Source organism: Xenopus laevis, chromosome 5S, assembly GCF_017654675.1.
Source record: "Xenopus laevis strain J_2021 chromosome 5S, Xenopus_laevis_v10.1, whole genome shotgun sequence".
NCBI classification, from domain to species: Eukaryota; Metazoa; Chordata; class Amphibia; order Anura; family Pipidae; genus Xenopus; species Xenopus laevis.
The window spans coordinates 39,739,497-39,757,285 of NC_054380.1; the positions used below are offsets into that span (position 1 = coordinate 39,739,497).

Below are 17,789 nucleotides of genomic sequence, written 5' to 3' on the forward strand. Positions count from 1 at the left end.
TGTAAATGACATGACTGTTGGTTTTCTATTACTCTACTACACCTACTAGTAAATTATTTGCCATATAGAAATATAATTTCTACCAACAACAGTGATTGATCAGCTTAGTGATGAACACTAGAGTACATTAGAATAAAATCTGCACGTCTATGGCCAGTTTACTGAGTTTAGGGGATCTATGCACACTATTCTTTATATACAGAATATAAAAGCCTTATTAGTAATTAATTAAGATTCTTATTACATAGCAGGTCCCAAACCAGTGCAATTACTAACAGAATTGAATGAGCAGCCTGGCAACAATGAGGCAAACCTCATTTTCTGTTGTATGGTTTGTGACAAACACTAAGCTTAGATTCTCAACATCTGCCCCCTGAGCACAATGAGCATGTGCAGTGTCACTGACAAGATGGCCAACAAGATCAGAAGATGAGGATTTCCTATGACAAATTAAAAGCCTGGTTTAGGCTGTGCAGTAAATAAAAAATATCAGCCAGTAAAAGCTGCTAGTTCAGTTCTTCCAGGTCTAGTCCTCAACTAGTGGGCCTAATCGATGGTTGAAGGACCACTTGTTGATGTGGCCATTGCCATGACAAGTTGCATGTATCATCATCGTGATTTGATCATTTTGCCTGAGAACCCAAACTAGGGTTTAATTCTCCTTTAAGCAACCCTATGTAATTAAAGTACAACCTGATGCTAACCATATGTGTGGACACCCATTAATAGGATTCTCATGCATTAGTTAATTCATACTGCAAACCTTCTACACTCTACAGTGATGAAAGGTGGCGTAAGCCTCATGAACCCATTGAGTCCCTGTCTCTATGTTGCTTCCCTATGTATTTGCATTTTCTTGTCTCTGAACCCATTGTGTCCATGTCTCTATGTTTCTTCCCTATGTATTTGCATTTTCCTGTCTCTGTATACTTTCATTTAAAGTTGAATGTTATTTTGTGCTTCTGAAAAAATGTCCTCAGTTTGTGGAAAATAAACATGGCTATTTGCTCTGAAATTTGCATACTGCACTGCATACATAAGGAATCAATCTGGCAACTCCACCCCATATGGTTAGCTAAATGTATAAAGAAAAGCAGACAACTTGCACGTCACAGTTCTTTTAAAAATATATATTAGATCGTAAAAGATAAATGTATTAAAAGAAGCGCATGTGTATGTAAGCACTTGCTTTTCATTTAAAATAAACAAAAGTAGGACTGTTGCATAATATATATAAATCTGCATTTAAAAAAAAACCAAAATAATCTACACATTATTTTAACAGTAACTGACACCCAAAGTTTTTATAATGAAGAACCAATGAACCATAAAGTACTAAAGTATGGTGTCGCACACTTTAATTTTAATAAAAAAAATACTTAGACATACATTTGAATATAATGTACTGTATGTAAACATCACTGCGCCAGCTCCGAAAGCATAGTGCACTATATAGCTTCTACTGCGGATCTTTTAGTACTTTAAGTCACACTTACATAAAAGACCACTGGTGCAACAGATTCATTTCACTGCAGTTTCCTGATTGACGTCTTGAGGTATGACGTCTTTTTCTTTTTTAAATAAAAAAAAAACAGCATCTATGGTCTGTGTATCTGGAAAACCACAATTTCCTGAAAAAATAGAAGCCTACGGGACAACTTTAGATACGTGAGCAATATTTCTGGTCATTAAGCAGTCATGGGATTAAATATTTCCCAGCTCTCTCTCTTATTGTAGACTCATTATCAGTTGTGATCGTCCACAGTATCCCCTGGGCAGTTTGATTCCATGTCTTCTTCATCTGGAATGTGATGAGAACAGAATTTATTAATAAGAACATGTAAAGTAATGCATTTGGTACATTTAATAATACTTCAAGCAGCAGGCTTTAGCTTTAAATGCTAAGAACCAAGCTTGATTCAAACACTTATTTTTGAAACCCAAACAGTCCTGCAAAGTACAACACACTGCTGCTTTGAGCGAGAAAGGCTTTTTAATGTCAAGCAGTTGTTTTTTTGGGCAGAGTTCATAAAACCCCTAAATTATAAATACAACGTGTCAATTTGTCAGAATGCGTTTGTGTAAAACACGGATTCATAAAAAATGCCTAGCCACGATTAAACTCAGGGTACATCCCTGTTATGCATTAAATCCGTGTTCTATACTTCCTCTACATGGCAGACACACCTTCCTTTTTAAACTTTGCAGCACTGGGGTTAACTTTCATGGAAAAAACTGTTATGTGTGTGTTTACCTTTAAATATGTGTAAAACAAAACAGGGGTTATGTAAAGTGAGTCCCTGTAGTTTTTAATTATCCATCAAACTGCTGATGCTCCTGTAACCACAACAACAGTTTAAGGTTAAGTACAGCAAATGCCTGTATTACTCATTCACATTAGGGGGAATAAACATAAAACAGAACTGAGGTCACATTCATACACAGCCTACAAATCTTGAGCTTGATCAAATACAAGTGCAACAAGGGGTTCAGCAGAGACTAGCAAGCTACAGGGACTGTTGTAATTAAAAAAAAAAAAAGAGGTAGTGACTGGAGACAAGTGGACTTTTCTATGTCCTTAATATGAAAGTTAACATATTGTCCTAACTGTAGTAATAAAGCTTGTGTGCTACATTTCGGTTTAACAACAAAGGCTGCATGTGTACAATGTATTTTTAAAAATAAAAGGTGAAGATGTACTGCTCGAGATAAGGTTTCGGTGCCACAACCATATACATCCTCACCTTTTCATCTGAAGATGAAATTCAATATACTGTACAAAGAAATCTTCATTAAACAGAAAGGTGGAACAAAATTGATGGAAAGCACATCTCTCAGATTTATACATCCATCCCGCGTTCAAGAGAAATCTCTTTACAAGCAATTTTTTATTTTGCTGAAACCAATTTTTTTAAAAATTCAACTCAAAATCAGTACATATGAATGCAAGGCCATCTACAACCAAGTGCTCTTACAGGAACCCAATGCCAGGTAGTACCGGCTTACATTTAAAAATGCCCCCCTTAACATGCAGGATTTGTGCTGAAATATATTTTTTTAACCTATATCATCTAGTCCAGTGCCTTCCAAATGTTTACAGACTTATAACCAAAGACACAAGTAGACAAATGAGTATACTGAAAAATAACTATTTCATAAACAGTTGATTATATTGACAAAGTGTCTAGTTTCTAGGATAACACTTCTCATGAATTTCTGTTTTAATGAAAGTTATCCTTTAAAAGTGAGTCAGTGCTTGCACACTTAGCCAGTGAATCAGCCTTCTGTTACTTCCAGTTAATTCAGACAAACAGTAAAGTACACCAAAAAAATTTATTTTTACCTTGATAGGTTGTCCCATACCAGATACAAAATAGATGGTTTCCTCTCAAATAGCTTGTCAAGAATTGAAGTTTTTCCAATGTTTAGAAGAAGATAAATATTTCTTGGGGGACAATTTATAAAGTTTTGCATGATCATAAAAGATATGTACAAAAGTATACAAAATTCTTGTTCCGTTTATGCCTCTATTTATAATGAATTTGTCAAATATAAAAATCTCAGACTACCCCAGCACAACTACTTTCAAAACATTAGCATTGCATAAATCTCACACATTGTACCTATGGAGCCTTCCAATTTAATTCGAAGTGCTAGAATCTGACTTGATTGCACCTCAGAGTCTACCCAGAAATAAAGTAAATTAAACAATGAAAAAAAAAAGTGTCACAACAGAAGCAATTTAAATAAAACCATGCAAAAATAAAAAACAATTGTCTCAACGTCCATCCGCTCTCCAGTAGCTGGGAGTAATTTACCCATGTTACCAGGAAAGATAGGAAAGAAAAATCCAGAAAAGTTCAAAATAAAATCCCATGGCAAAGTTATCTTAATTAGTGGTAAAAATTGTAAATGCTTTCTTATAACACAGTTTGTTATGCATGCAGAAGTTTATGGCAAATGGAAACACAAGTAAGGTGCCATTTAAAAAAGTGTATTTTATTCATATTACTCCAAAATTAATGTACATTGTAAAAACTGGAATAATCCTGAATGAATCTGCCTTTAAATGATCATATAGTAAAATCAGATACTTATCCTAACAAACAATGATTTTTAGATCTGAATGCAAATCCAAGTCTTTTTCCAGTAAATCTATATTGGAACTTACACTTAGCTCTTCTGTTACCAAATCCTTGTCCTCTTCGGTTTCCTCATCTGCTTCCTGCTCATCCATTTTTGGCCAATACCAAGCTTCTCTGGGTGTGCTTATACTCTAAAAACAAACAACCAATATTCCTTGAGACAGCATTCTCACGTCGAATATTTTGATGCTTTCTGTTTTTGATCAGCTTAGTAGCTCAGCAGTTATTACTGCTTTTCACTTCGGGGGGGAGGAAGTCACACAAACTTCTGGTGAAACTTTCACCCTTTGATAAATACGCCTTTAAAAATCTCATACAAATGAATGGATAGAGGCAGAATTTCACTTTAGCGGACTGTGGTGACCTCTAACTTCACTCTTTGATAAATGTACCCCCAAATCTCAAAAGAATTCAGCATATGTTTGCATTAACAAAATATCATGCATCATTGTTTTGTAGTCCATTATGTAATTTAAATGAACATAAGCAAGTTTAGACTGACAAAAGAACACAATATACAAAAAAGAAAAAAATAATTTTATCATGGGACCTAGAGGTAGCTCTCATCACCACTGATATTAAAGTACATTAGTCTACTATTAGAAAAAGGCTACATAAATTAGATTGACGTAGAAGTTGTGCCAGGAGGAAACCTTTGCTGTCCAGAAAAAACATTAGGGCAAGACTAAGGAACAAGGTTAAGCAAAGGCGAGGACTTCTGGAACAATGCAATTTGGACAGATGCTTGAGGATAATGTGAGACATCTTCCAGAAGAGTTAAGCTCAACTGAAAGTGAACCTTGTAACATGACAATGACCCTAAACAATGCAGTAGATCCAAAATGAATGGTAGAGAAAAAGAAATAGACAGTTAAGGAATGGACCAAATCAAAGCCCAGATTTAATTCTCATTGAGATGCTTTTGGGGGATTTGGAAGAGGCTGTGCATGCAAGAAACCTCTCAAACATGGTACAGATGAAATAATTCTGCATGGAGGAGTGGGAAAGAAAAAAATTCTCCCAGTGGATGCCAAAGACAGAGGGTACCTACCTACCAAATAAAGCAGTACCAGATATTAGAGATAGGGGGTGCACATACTTTTTCCACAGAAGGAAATTGCATAACTTTGCAAAGTCGTTTATCAATTTTTGTTGTCCAGTTACATCAACATTATCTTTATATACTATTTGAATGGAGATCGAATTTGGATATGTCCACATATTTCAGTGCTGTACAATATATTATAAAGTGATTAAAAAAAGTATAACATTTTGTGAGTCAATGACTATTTAGTAATTACACACACACAGATATCACATTTAACTGAAAATGCCTTACTATAGTATGTGTGAATTTTACAGTACAGGTATGGGACCTGTTACCCAGAATGCTCAGGACCTGGGGTTTTCTGAATAACGGATCTTTCTGTAATTTGGATCTTCATGCCTTGAGTCTACTAGAAATTCATTTAAACATTAAATAAACCCAATAGGCTGGTTTTGCTTCCAATAAGGATTGATTATATTTTAGTTGGGATCAAGTACAAGCTACTGTTTTATTACAGAGAAAAAGGAAACATTTAGATTATTTGGATAAAATGGAGTCTATGGGAGACAGCCATTCTATAATTCGGAGCTTTCTGGATATCGAGTTTCCGGATAAGGGATCCTATACCTGTACAGAGAAAAATGTATTCCGTGCCACAATACTATTCCACTACTGTACTTTAAATATATTTCATTATATAAATCCCTTAAGCAAATTATAGCCTAGCTGCATAACCTTAAAGTTGGCAAAGATCAATTGAGCTGTGTAGCATTGTAAGAACCCTGAGGATGTAGGCCACCCCTTCAGCAGTACAGACATATTACATATGCTCTGTTTAAGCACCCTGACCTCATAACATGTCTGAAAGGAAGCAAGAAATAATTAAAAAAGAACAACTCTCACGAAAAAATAAAAATTAAGTTTATTAAAATAAGATTAATTATGCCAGCATTGGTCACTCTATTGTTACATAAGAAAACATTTTCTAATAGCCAGTTGTTGCTATAGTTTTGCAGATAATGGTGTTGCTACTGGAGGAGCAGCATGTGCACTGAAACCATCCAGAGCTGCTTTGGCGCTTTGGAGTTTTCATAGGCAAGAATTGAACTCACGACTTTTGGGACTGTAGGCAGACACCTTAACCACGTGACCATTCAGGATGCCTCCCATGAGGAACCCGGGGGTTGACTCTATTAGCAGGGGTGGGAGGGGGGGCAGGTGCTGGTTTTGCACTCGGGCCCGCAGTCCTCTAGTTATGCCACTGCGTGCAGGAAAAGTGATCTAATAAATATATAAGTGGCCCACCAGCAGCCATTATCTCCTAATAGTGAAACTGCTGAGAGCCAAAGCTCAACTTTAGCTAAAAGTCTGCATTTAAATTTAGTTAGCTGTAAGGTACAACATGAACAAATGGCTCAGCCTTGTCTTTCCATTATCTCAGCATTTTCATGTAAAAGATATAAGGCTGTTTTTACCTTTAACCTGTACTAAAGAATAGTCTGCATTGCCTAAAATTGAAGATGCTGACATTATGTCAAAATCCAATATTGCTGGCAAGGGAGATGTAATATGTTGATCTCTCTTTTTCTAATACTTCTAGTTTCAAGGGCATTCAACTTCAACAGTCCAGAGATCAGACATATAATACAGTTTACTAAAAGGGCACTTCTGTAAATAAATAATACACATACTGACAAAAAGTCAAGAATGTTTTATTGGCAATTTTGCTTTTCTTTTCGAGCCAAGAATAATAATTAAATAACAAAAAATGTACATAACAGCGTGTAAAATAAAAATAGCAGATGCTGTATATACAACAACTCTTAGCAGATGACCAAGGCAAAAAGTATCCAGAAAGTGAGATAAACGTGACAAAATAAAGACGATTGGGTTTGATGCCCAGGTTGAATGTAATGCGCAACATGTAGCCATGTTATAAAATTTTTGTCTTGATCATTAAAGGGCTGAAGTATTACTGGTGGACCTTCCCTCTGTTTTATCTCTTATCCTCTTCCTATTTTCAGGCAAGCTGTAAAGTTGGACATACACTATAAGAGGTTGCCAAATGAACACCAATGCAGTCCTCAATCCAAATCTGCCTGTGTATAGCCAAGCTTTAGGCCCACTGATCCCTGGGTTCATGTAAACATACTGTTGGTGACCCTATCAAACAGTTCAACACTAACACCATAAAAGAAATTTTTGTTCTGTGCCGAGTGCAATTTGTCCAATACTACACTAATATGGAGTAGATAGCTCCTTGGGATGATTGGCTGGTTATCCCACGCCTCAGCTCAGCTTAGCTCATGTGCAGTCAATTTAAGAAGCAAATGAAGCAAATACATATAGTACATGACAGCGTTGTTATCATTATATAACATACTCTTCCCCATCTTTTAAAGTATTACAGTGGGAATAAGATCAACAAAAGTGTATCTTCTTTTTTGTAAAGGAGATAACCGGCAACATGTTTGTTAGTTCATATTCTGCCTATTTATAATGGTAATGTATTGAACAGGCAATAACTTAATAACAAGCAAATGTTCTTTACTGTGTTTTCCATGTTATTATGCTAGTAACCAAAATTTTCCAATGCTTGACCAATAAAGTTCTTACATTATAGTCCTGATATGTTACTGTAAACACAAGCTATGGTAATTCAAATATTCCTTGTGCAATGATGCATACACATACCTTTTCATACATTCGCGCTTTGACCATCAAATTGTGTTACTCACTTGCTTATGAGAACATGCACTACGCATTCACAGTAGCTGAGGAGAGCTGAAAATTTGAACGTCAAACGTAAATGTCAAACCAAACATAAGGTGAGGGTTACAGGGAGATCCACATACATCAAAATTATGGCACGGAATAACACTATAGGAGTTTTTTTATGGTCAAAACTGTCAAATTCGACTAGTGAGTTATTCTAATTCAATTCGAGTTTTTTTAAAAAAGTTTGAATTAGATTTTCGAGATTTATCATACTTTGGCCCTTTAAGAATTTGAATTCGACTACTTGCTACCTAAATCTTTCCAAATTGTTGTTTAAGTCAATGGGAGAGGTCCAGGGATCAACTTTGAGTTGTTTGCACAAACAAACAGCAACTGAAAGCCACTGCAGTAAAGGCCTGGCAGAGCATTAAAAAGGAGAAAACCCAGAATCTGGTGATGTCCATGAGTTCAAGACGTCAGGCTGTCATTGTCAGCAAAGGGTTTTTAACCAAGTATTAGAAATGAACATTTTTTACCCACGTTACAGCCAGACCAAATTGATACTCTAGAGGCAGACATAACTGAGCAAGAGTTGATAGCAGCTATTGAGGCTTTTCCCCCTGGGAAGGTACCTGGTCCTGATGGCCTTCCCATTGAAATCTTCAAACGCTTTCAAAAGGTAATTGCAACGCATTGGTCTCTCAAACTTTGCCCCCCTCTATGTAATCCTGCTGGAAAAACCTGGCAAGGATCCAAGGCAATGTGATACTTATCGTCCCATTTCCTTGTTAACAACCGATATCAAAATTCTGGCTAAGGTGCTTGCTACAAGGTTGGGCTCAGTAATTCACCATTTGATCATGAAGACCAAACTGGTTTAAGTCTTCCACTAGACAATCAAGGCCAAATAACCATAGTAGCTTTGGATATAGCCAAGGCGTTTTACAAGGCAGAGGCTTTGTACTTATGGCAAACGCTACAGTGATTTGGGTTTGGTCCCAAATGTATTAATATGATCAAACTTCTGTATACAGCCCTGACAGCTGGGTAAGAATTAACAACTCTTTAACAGCTCCATTTCAACTGCATAGAGGGACTAGACACTCTCCCCTCTTTTGTTTGCTCTGGCAGTCGAGCCCCTAGCCCACCTTATCAGGAAGCATGGGAATATTTCAGGCTTTAAATTTGGTCATAGAGAGGATAGGGTCCAATTATATGCAGATGATGCATTACTCTACTTGGGAGACAGAGAAAATTCCCTAAAAAATGTAATGTCCATTCTATCAGACTTTGGCACAATGTCTGGACTAAAATTAAACCAAACCAAGTCTATTGCGCTTTTGATAGACCCACTTATGGAGCATGAGTGCTTTCCCTTTCCCTTTAAAATAGCTTTCCCTTTAAAATAGTGACTGGTTTCACTTACCTTGGGGTGTTAGTGACGTCTAATCTGTGGTCCCTATCAGCATTTAAATCTAGACCCACTTCTTGACTGGATGGGGAACAAGCTGAAATCGTGGTCTAATTTATCCATTGGTCCTTCAGGAAGAGTCCAGCTTATTAAAATGCTTTTTTTGCCCAAACTCTTATACATGCTTCAACATGCCCCTATGTGGATACCCAAATTCTATTTTGCTAAAACAAATGCTCTCTTTAGACAATTAATTTGGGCTCATTCGAGACCCAGGCTAAGGTTAGAAAAACGAATGCGTGCTAAAGCAGGTCTAGTCCTACCAGATATGTATCTGTATTACCTGGCAGCCCAACTGGGGCATCTAGTCACTTGGATAGAGAATGCTCACCATAAAACCCTCTATTCTCTTTGGGTGCAATTAACTGGGTTTGATCTAAACCCGATAAGCTGGTTCATGGGTAAGCCCTTGAATAACCATAATCAGGTACTGAGATTGCCCTTATTTCAGTTACTGAGTAAGACTTGGCAGCTGGCTAATAAAGCAATAATGTCTACAGTTGCAGACCCACTCACGCCACTTTGGAATAATCAGGACTACCCAGCTTTAGCCAAACTAGGTCCTATGCCTCAGTGGGTACAGAGTGGGTACAGTGTGGTATCATTACTCTTGGGGATGTGTGGCATGATGGAAAGCCAATTTCCTTTGCGGAGTTACGAGATCGCCACCACCTACCGCAGAACCAGTGGCTAAATTTTTATAGGCTCAGTCGTGCCCTTAAAGTAGCTCACAAACAACGTAATATCACACGCTCATCCCACCCATTCCTGTCATACATAAATAGGGGACACACCAAAGGTTTAGTTAGTATGCTGTATGCTAGATTACAGCAGAGTGTCCACAGTAGTACTCTCCAGGACCTATGTCATAAAAGAGAAACGGATGTGGGCAATATCTTGGAGGAAGAATGGCAGGAAGTTCAAGAATCTTCTCTTTTGGTATCCCCCAACTATAGGTTACGTACCATCCAATTGTATATCATACATAGAGCATATTACACCCCTGCCAGACTTCACCTCATTAATGCCGACACCCCCGATCTTTGTACCAGATGTACCTTAGAAAAAGGCTCTTTTATACATATGATGTGGAGTTGCAGCAAGATCACTTTGTACTGGGGATCCAATTTAGATACCTTGAACGCTATTATGCAAATTAAAATGAATAGGTCACCGAAAGTGCATATTAAGTATATTGCAGAACCTCAAACTAAATCAGTATCAAGTTCTCCTCTTGCAAGAGGCATTGTTACTGGCTAAACAGCTTATAACTCAGAACTGGAGGAATATTGCCCCTTCCACCCTTGCTAACTGAAACAAAGCATGCGGGATATATGCAACCTTGAACAACTGGTATATATAAAAAGGGGGGTCCCTACTAAATTTCATAAAATTTGGGGTCCTTGGTTGGATGTATTCCCCCTTCCACATATGCGCCCGATAGTTGGGCAATAAAGACCAGGAAAGCATGTTATTACCAAGTTTGTGATATATTACACTCTTTTTTTTTTTTTGACATATTTGTATAACTCCGACTCATATTGCGTAATCATAAGTATTGATATGCAATGTACAGTTCAACATCCTTGTACTAAATTAATCTGTGATCTCTGTAACCTATCAACAAGCTGAAGAGTGATATGTTTGTTTTTCAGATGTGACAACTTTTCAATAAACTACCTGAGTTTAAAAAAAAAAAAAAAAAAAAAGAAATTAACATTTTATTTGGAATTGCTTTGTAAACCCCCAAATTTGTGTACTCTCATATTCTGTGTTAGAGGTTTCAAATTTAAAGGACAAGGAAAGTCTAAAATAGAATAAGGCTAGAAATGCTGTATTTTGTATACTAAACATAAGCATGAACTTACTGCACCACAAAGCCTCATCAAACAAATGATTTATGCTTTCAAAGTTGGCTACAGGGGGCTGTCATCTTGTAACTTTGTTAAACATCTTTGCCTGACCCTAACCCTGCACATGCTCAGTGTGGTCTGGGCTGCTTAGGGATCATCATAAACTAAGATGCTTGAGTTCGGCATGGCTGGGAAGAAAGGCGGGGGCTCCCCCTGCTGTTCATAAGTATGATTGTTTCCCTGCTCAGCAGTTAGGGACCATCTGACAATTCCTATCCACAGCAGTAAATGAAGGGAGAATTTCACGGCATACAGTCAGGTTTCTTATAAAAACGGTACACATTTTTTAATTAAAGTATATTGGAGTTTCTTTTTCATTAAAGAAAGTAAAAATGGGGTTTTTTTTTGCCTTTACTAAAACAAAAAAATTTGATTTAATTAGATTAGTCTACTGAATTTGTTATTTACATGTCCACCTGACTTTTTCCATGTAGTCTCAATGCACACTCTAGTGATGCGATTTAGAATTGAATAGTGTTCTATACAGATAGATGTTGACTATGTAATTAAGTGGCCAACAATGAGAATTTTGACATAATACCTGGGGTTTACTAAATCTTTACACTGTAAATAAGTGAATTAGGGGCTAGTTATTCAGGTCTGTAATTATTCACTTATTCATAAAGAACAGCAATTAATGGAGGGAGCTCCCTTTACAAAATTTCACAAAGGGTGCAAGAGGAAAGGCTCTTATCAAACAGAGCCAGAAAATACTCCAAACTACAAAAAGTTACTCTGCACACCACATCATTAAAACAGACACTTAGAGGAACATTTATCAAGGGTCAAATGTATGTGAGTTTTTTTTGTAACTCACATGAATTCGATTTAATTTGAAATTTGAATATTCAACTAATTATTAAAACTAATATGTTAAACTCAGACTAATTTTACTGACTTGAAAACTCGAATCGAATTTGACCGAACTCGAAAAAAAACGTGATTGTCAGGAAGGCTACAAACAACTCCAAATTGATCCCTGGCCTCTCCCATTGGCTTATACAGTAATTCAGCAAGTTTTAGGTTGCGAATAGTCAAATTTTAATTATTAAAGGGCAAGTGTATTTATAAATCTGCCCCTTAAAGGAACAGTTCAGTGTGAAAATAAAAAATGTGTAAATAGATAGGCTGTGCAAAATAAAAAATGTTTCTAATATAGTTAGTTAGCCAAAAATGTAATGTATAAAGGCTGGAGTGACTGGATGTCTTAACATAATAGAACAGAACACTAGTCAGCAACTTGAAGGGAGGCCACATGGTACATATCTGTTCATTAAGTCTGCAATTGATCCTCAGCATTCAGCTCAGATTCAAAAGCAACAGATATGACCCATGTGGACCCCCCTCAAGTCTCTGCCTGGTAACCAGGGTAACCAGTCAATGTAAACCAATAGAGCTGAAAAGCAGGAAGTAGTCTTCTGGCTATTATGTTACACACCCAGTCACTCCAGCCATTATACATTACATTTTTGGCTAACTAAATATATTAGAAACATTTTTTATTTTGCACAGCCTATCTATTTACCCAGTTTTTATTTTTATATTGATCAATTCCTTTAAGGTATAGAAATAAGTGGTTTAATAAAGCATATCATTACAACAGTGTATAATTGCAGTAACATATAACTTGCATACCAAACCTAGTGTCCCCAAAAAAAAAAAAAACCAGCACTTGCAAGGCAGATAAGTTGGTGTACCCCAACATTTTGGACACTTTGTACTTTATTTGCCTATTCATATACAGAGTAGCTGCACATTAAGCAGCAAAGATTGCTACATTTAGCTGGAGAGTGAGTAAACTGATGTAAATCATGAACTGTGAGTCCTGCCTTTAGAGAAACACGTTCAGGCATACATGGAATCATTTACTACAGACATGCAAAGCACTTTGAATACAACTGGGGCTCATTTATCAACACTGGGCAAATTTGCCCATGGGCAGTTACCCATAGTTACCAATCCGTAAATAGCTTTTAAAGCCAGCTGCAAGTAGAACAATGAATGCAGCAATTTGATTGGTTGCCATGGATTACTGCCCATGGGCAGAATGCCCAGTGTTGATAAATGACCCCCAGATGGAAAATAAGAGGAATCCAAAGTGGAGGGTTCATCAGTACAAGAGATTGGCAGGTGTACTGTCAAATAGCTAGCCTGCAGAACTAATGATAAATAAACTGTTTCTAACAATGCAACCGTTATACTGAAATAGGTGAATGTAAATCTAATTTAGAAATATTTTCTTATTAAATTTTCATACACTACCATTGCATTTTTATTGGTGACAATGTTTTGCTTTATTGACTTTTAAACAAATACACTTTCAATGAAATGACATGCTGACCGAATGTAGTTAACTCGCCTGTTTTGATGTTCAGAGGGATTGGTTCAACAATGCCATCACCTGGTGAAAGAAAGAACAACATGTATGCTGTAAAAAGATTATGATGCAGTACCAGATCCAAAAAGTAAATCCCAAAAATATTACACACGTTAACAATACGTCACTAAACTATGTACAACATGTAATGCTATATACAGGTATGGGACTTGTTATCCAGAATGCTCAGGACCTGGAGTTTTCTGGATAATAGATCTTTCCATAAGCTGGATCTTCATACCTTTAGTCTACTAGAAAATCATGTAAACATGAAAAAGGAAATCATTTTTAAAAAATTTGGACTATTTGATAATAATGGAGTCCATGGGAGATGGCCTTTCAGTAATATGCTTACTTGATAACGGGTTTTCCAATAACAGATCCCATACTTGTATATATGCTGATAAAACCAACATCACAGTTTCTATTATGATCAAGAATGCATGGATTTTTTATTTCTACATAATAAGCAAATTACTAAACACATTAGCAAGTGACAGACACATTTAACATGTAGAGCAGTTCAAAAGTTCTGGCTACTTCTTGAGCTTCTACCAAAGTTAATGCTGTTTCTACATCACCATTTAAAAGGGTTGCTCAAATTTTAATTAATTATTAGTATGATTCAGAGCGCTCAGCAGCTATCTGGATGCTGGGGTCCAAATTACCATCAGTAGTTTAAACGGAAGCTAAATAGAAAAGAAGGATGACTGACCAGAAAGATAAGTGAGAACATGTAAAAAAATTACTGTGGATTTTGGGTGGGGCATTTAGCTTTATTTTTGATTGCAAGCTCTTTTGCCAGGAACCTCTCCACCCATGTATTAATTATTGGTTGCTTTGCATATAAATGTGTATGTTAAGGGAATTTTTGTACCGCACCACGGAATATATTAATGTCGTAGAAATATATGCTATTAATAATTCTAGATTGTCCTTTATGACAATTACAATTTTCACACTCACCAAGGCTGTTATTTTCATGTAAGATCACAGGTAACTTCCTATATCCTCATATTTTGCAACTGGGGGTACTTTATTTATTATAATACACAAATTCAGTGAGTCATGTGACAGAAATGACATCAGAACTCACCGTTTATAACTGATGACATAAGAACTCACCATTTATAAGGATTATAATAATCTAATTTACAAGATATTCATAGCGTTTGTGTGTTACATAAACTATATTAGAGCTTCTGAAGGAAACACACCAGTTTTACCAGTGTAAGGCAACAAGGCATGATATTGTCATGTGTAATTATTATTAGTTATTATATTAGTTACTAATAATAGTAACTTTATAGATAGAAAAAAAAAAAAGGTTTACTTATTCTTTAAAAAACACTTTCTTTTTTTGTGTTACTGTTCCTTTAAAGAGAAAACTAATGAAAATGCCAGACTTTGGCGCTTTCTGGAGAACATATCTCGAACTTGTATATATTTAACTGATATTTTTTAAGCAGTGAATTATTTTTTTTCTACTTTTAAATAATGTAACAATTATGCAAAACTGCATGTGGGATATGGTTAGGACATAATTATCTACAGCATAAGCAGCATAATTGTGACAACTGTGTGACAAGAATTGATTTTTAAACTGCCTCAGCAACCCAAGTGAAGTGCTGCAGAATGTTGCAGTTGGAGGCATACAATGTAAAGCTGCAATGATTTGAAGCAAAAATTCTTCCTTGCTGATCATTAACTGCAGGGTTGCCAAGTTGTGGTTTTCCAGCCAAATTGGGCTAATAATTTTAAGCCCAGGCAGGTTTTGAAAGAACACACAAGCCAATGTACAGATTTGAGATACTTTTTGGGCCCTTGGCTGGTATGTACTTTGGAAACCAGTGAAAGTTTTTTTCTTGCCCTAATTTGCCAAGCCTGCGTTTCCTAGTGCATGATGGGTAATGTAGTTTTTGTTTTACAATTTGCTGACTGCCAAGTTACTGTAAGACTACAATACCCAGCATGCAATGGGACTGATTTGTGTAGAAGTCGGGAGTTACCAGATTTTGGGATCTGTACCGCATTCTCCTGTCACTCTTAAGCATTCACACATTTTCTGGTGACTTTCCTCAATTTCAGACAATTTTGGGTCAAAAATCTGCTGGCCACCAAAATGTCTAGGAGTTTGACCTTTTTTACCAATATTTATTGCAATTGTATATGTATTAGGGCCTTACGAAGCTCCTATACCTCCTGGGGCCCCCTCTGTAGTTACAACCCTGGTGATGGGTAAACCTGTTCCATTTTGCTTTATGGAAAAATATGCAAAACAGTGAAAGTTTGAAAAAGTCATATTTTTTACATACATTTATTTATTTATTTTTTCTCTGCACATATTGTGCTATTTTCGGCTACTTTTGAGGTGCCTCTTGGCTAGTTTTGGGCCGGTTTTGTAGCGGACTTTGGCTGGTTTTGAAAATCAGACCTGGCAACCCTGATTAACTGTCACATAACCACTTATGATGAAAGGGTAACATCTAATATTACTACACTAACAATAGAAATACATATAGATGCACAGATAATATTTTACCATATCTTTTTTACCAAGTGCTTGGCCCTTTTTATAGCCCATTTTTTGAAGTAAGGCAAAGCTCATGTTTTAGTTTCCCAGAGCCTCATTAAGCTTTGTAACTCTTTGTTCTTTTTCCACCTCTTTCATTTTTCGTTGCTTCTATTTTATGTTTGCTTCCTTATGTTTTTCCACTTTTTCATAGCAGTCTTTCACCCTCCTTGGCATAGGCATGCCTGGCCTGACATCCTGTCTAAAAGCAAAAAGATAAATGGCAAAAAAATAATTATAGTGTATACATACATACAACTGTTCACAATTATAATTTCTTATGATGAAACAGAGCATTACAAATGGGCCTCTATAAAATATACAGAAAGTTATGTTAATAAAAAGGAGTATATTTCTGTAAAGTTATATCTGAAGTAATGCAGTCTTTACACTCACCGGCGCATCTTCAAGAGATAACATAATTACAAGACAGCCTAGCCTAAGGAGGAGTATTTGAATGTGTTGTGCCACCCACCTGCAAGTGAGGAATCGTATGGCTGATAATCATTTATTTGGCAACACTAGCAACAATATGGCTTATAGTTAAAAATAAAATTATAATAAATTATAGTTACAAGAACATCAAGGGGGTTATTTACTAAACTCCGCATGCAAAAATCACTAAAAATTTGTGATTTTTTAATATAAAATCAGACTTTTAAAAAATCACAAATTTTTCAGAATTTATTAAACCCTGAGGATGGAAAAGTCCGAATCTGAAAATCCGGCATCTCAGACCTGTCGAGGTTGCATACAAGTCAATGGGAGAAGTCCCAATGATTTTTTGAAGTGCACTGGGTTTTGTGCAATACCCAGAAGTTTTTGGGTGAAAATTCCAAAAATAAATCGTGAAAATCGGACGAAAAAAATCGTGAAAATCTGATTTTTTTTCCCCCGCAAAGCTAATTTTCGGAAAAATGTAATAATAAATAAGGGTAAAAAACCCGAGCGGATTTGATCTGAGTTTGTAGCAGAAAAGATTGAGATAAATTTGGACTTTGATAAATAACCCCCCTAGTGTTTGCTCCAAATATTACTCTAAATGACCTTGGGTTGCTCTTCCAAGAATATCTAGGAGAGCTATTAGTAATTACACCCAAATCTAGCCCTTTGTGGCCTCAGGCCAGTCCTTTCCTAGTGAGGTTTAGGAACCACTCGTAAATGGTAATTCAAAAAGATGTCACAAAGCTTAAAAGTCCTAGTTACTAGTTACCCGCAGTGACTATTCAGCAAGTAGCATTTGCTGGATAAAACCAAACAGGGTCTGTGGCTATGCGAGTACCTGTAGTGTTTTGTATGTATTCTATACATAGGGGCAGATTTATCAAGGGTCGAATTTCGAAATATCGAATTAGAACTTTTTTCACGAATTTGGCCATCGAACGATCAAAGTAAAATCGTTCGATCGAACAATTAAATCGTACCATCGAACGATTTTACTTCGACTTCAAAAAACTTGCTGTAGAAGGTTCCCATAGGCTAACATAGCACTTCGGCAGGTTTAATTTGGCGAAGTATTGAAGTTGAAGTTTTTTAAAGAGCCAG

At 36.3% G+C, this 17,789-nt stretch overlaps 1 long non-coding RNA gene across 1 annotated transcript; it reads right to left on the bottom strand.

Moving 5' to 3' along the window:
• Positions 1–13,564: 13,564 nt before the first annotated feature.
• LOC121394193 lies at positions 13,565–16,857 on the bottom strand. The gene is made up of 2 exons (XR_005961545.1): positions 16,215–16,857; positions 13,565–13,696 (listed from the first exon to the last, which is right to left on the bottom strand). It is a non-coding gene; the product is annotated as an uncharacterized LOC121394193 (long non-coding RNA).
• Between the last annotated feature and the right edge of the window lie 932 nt (positions 16,858–17,789).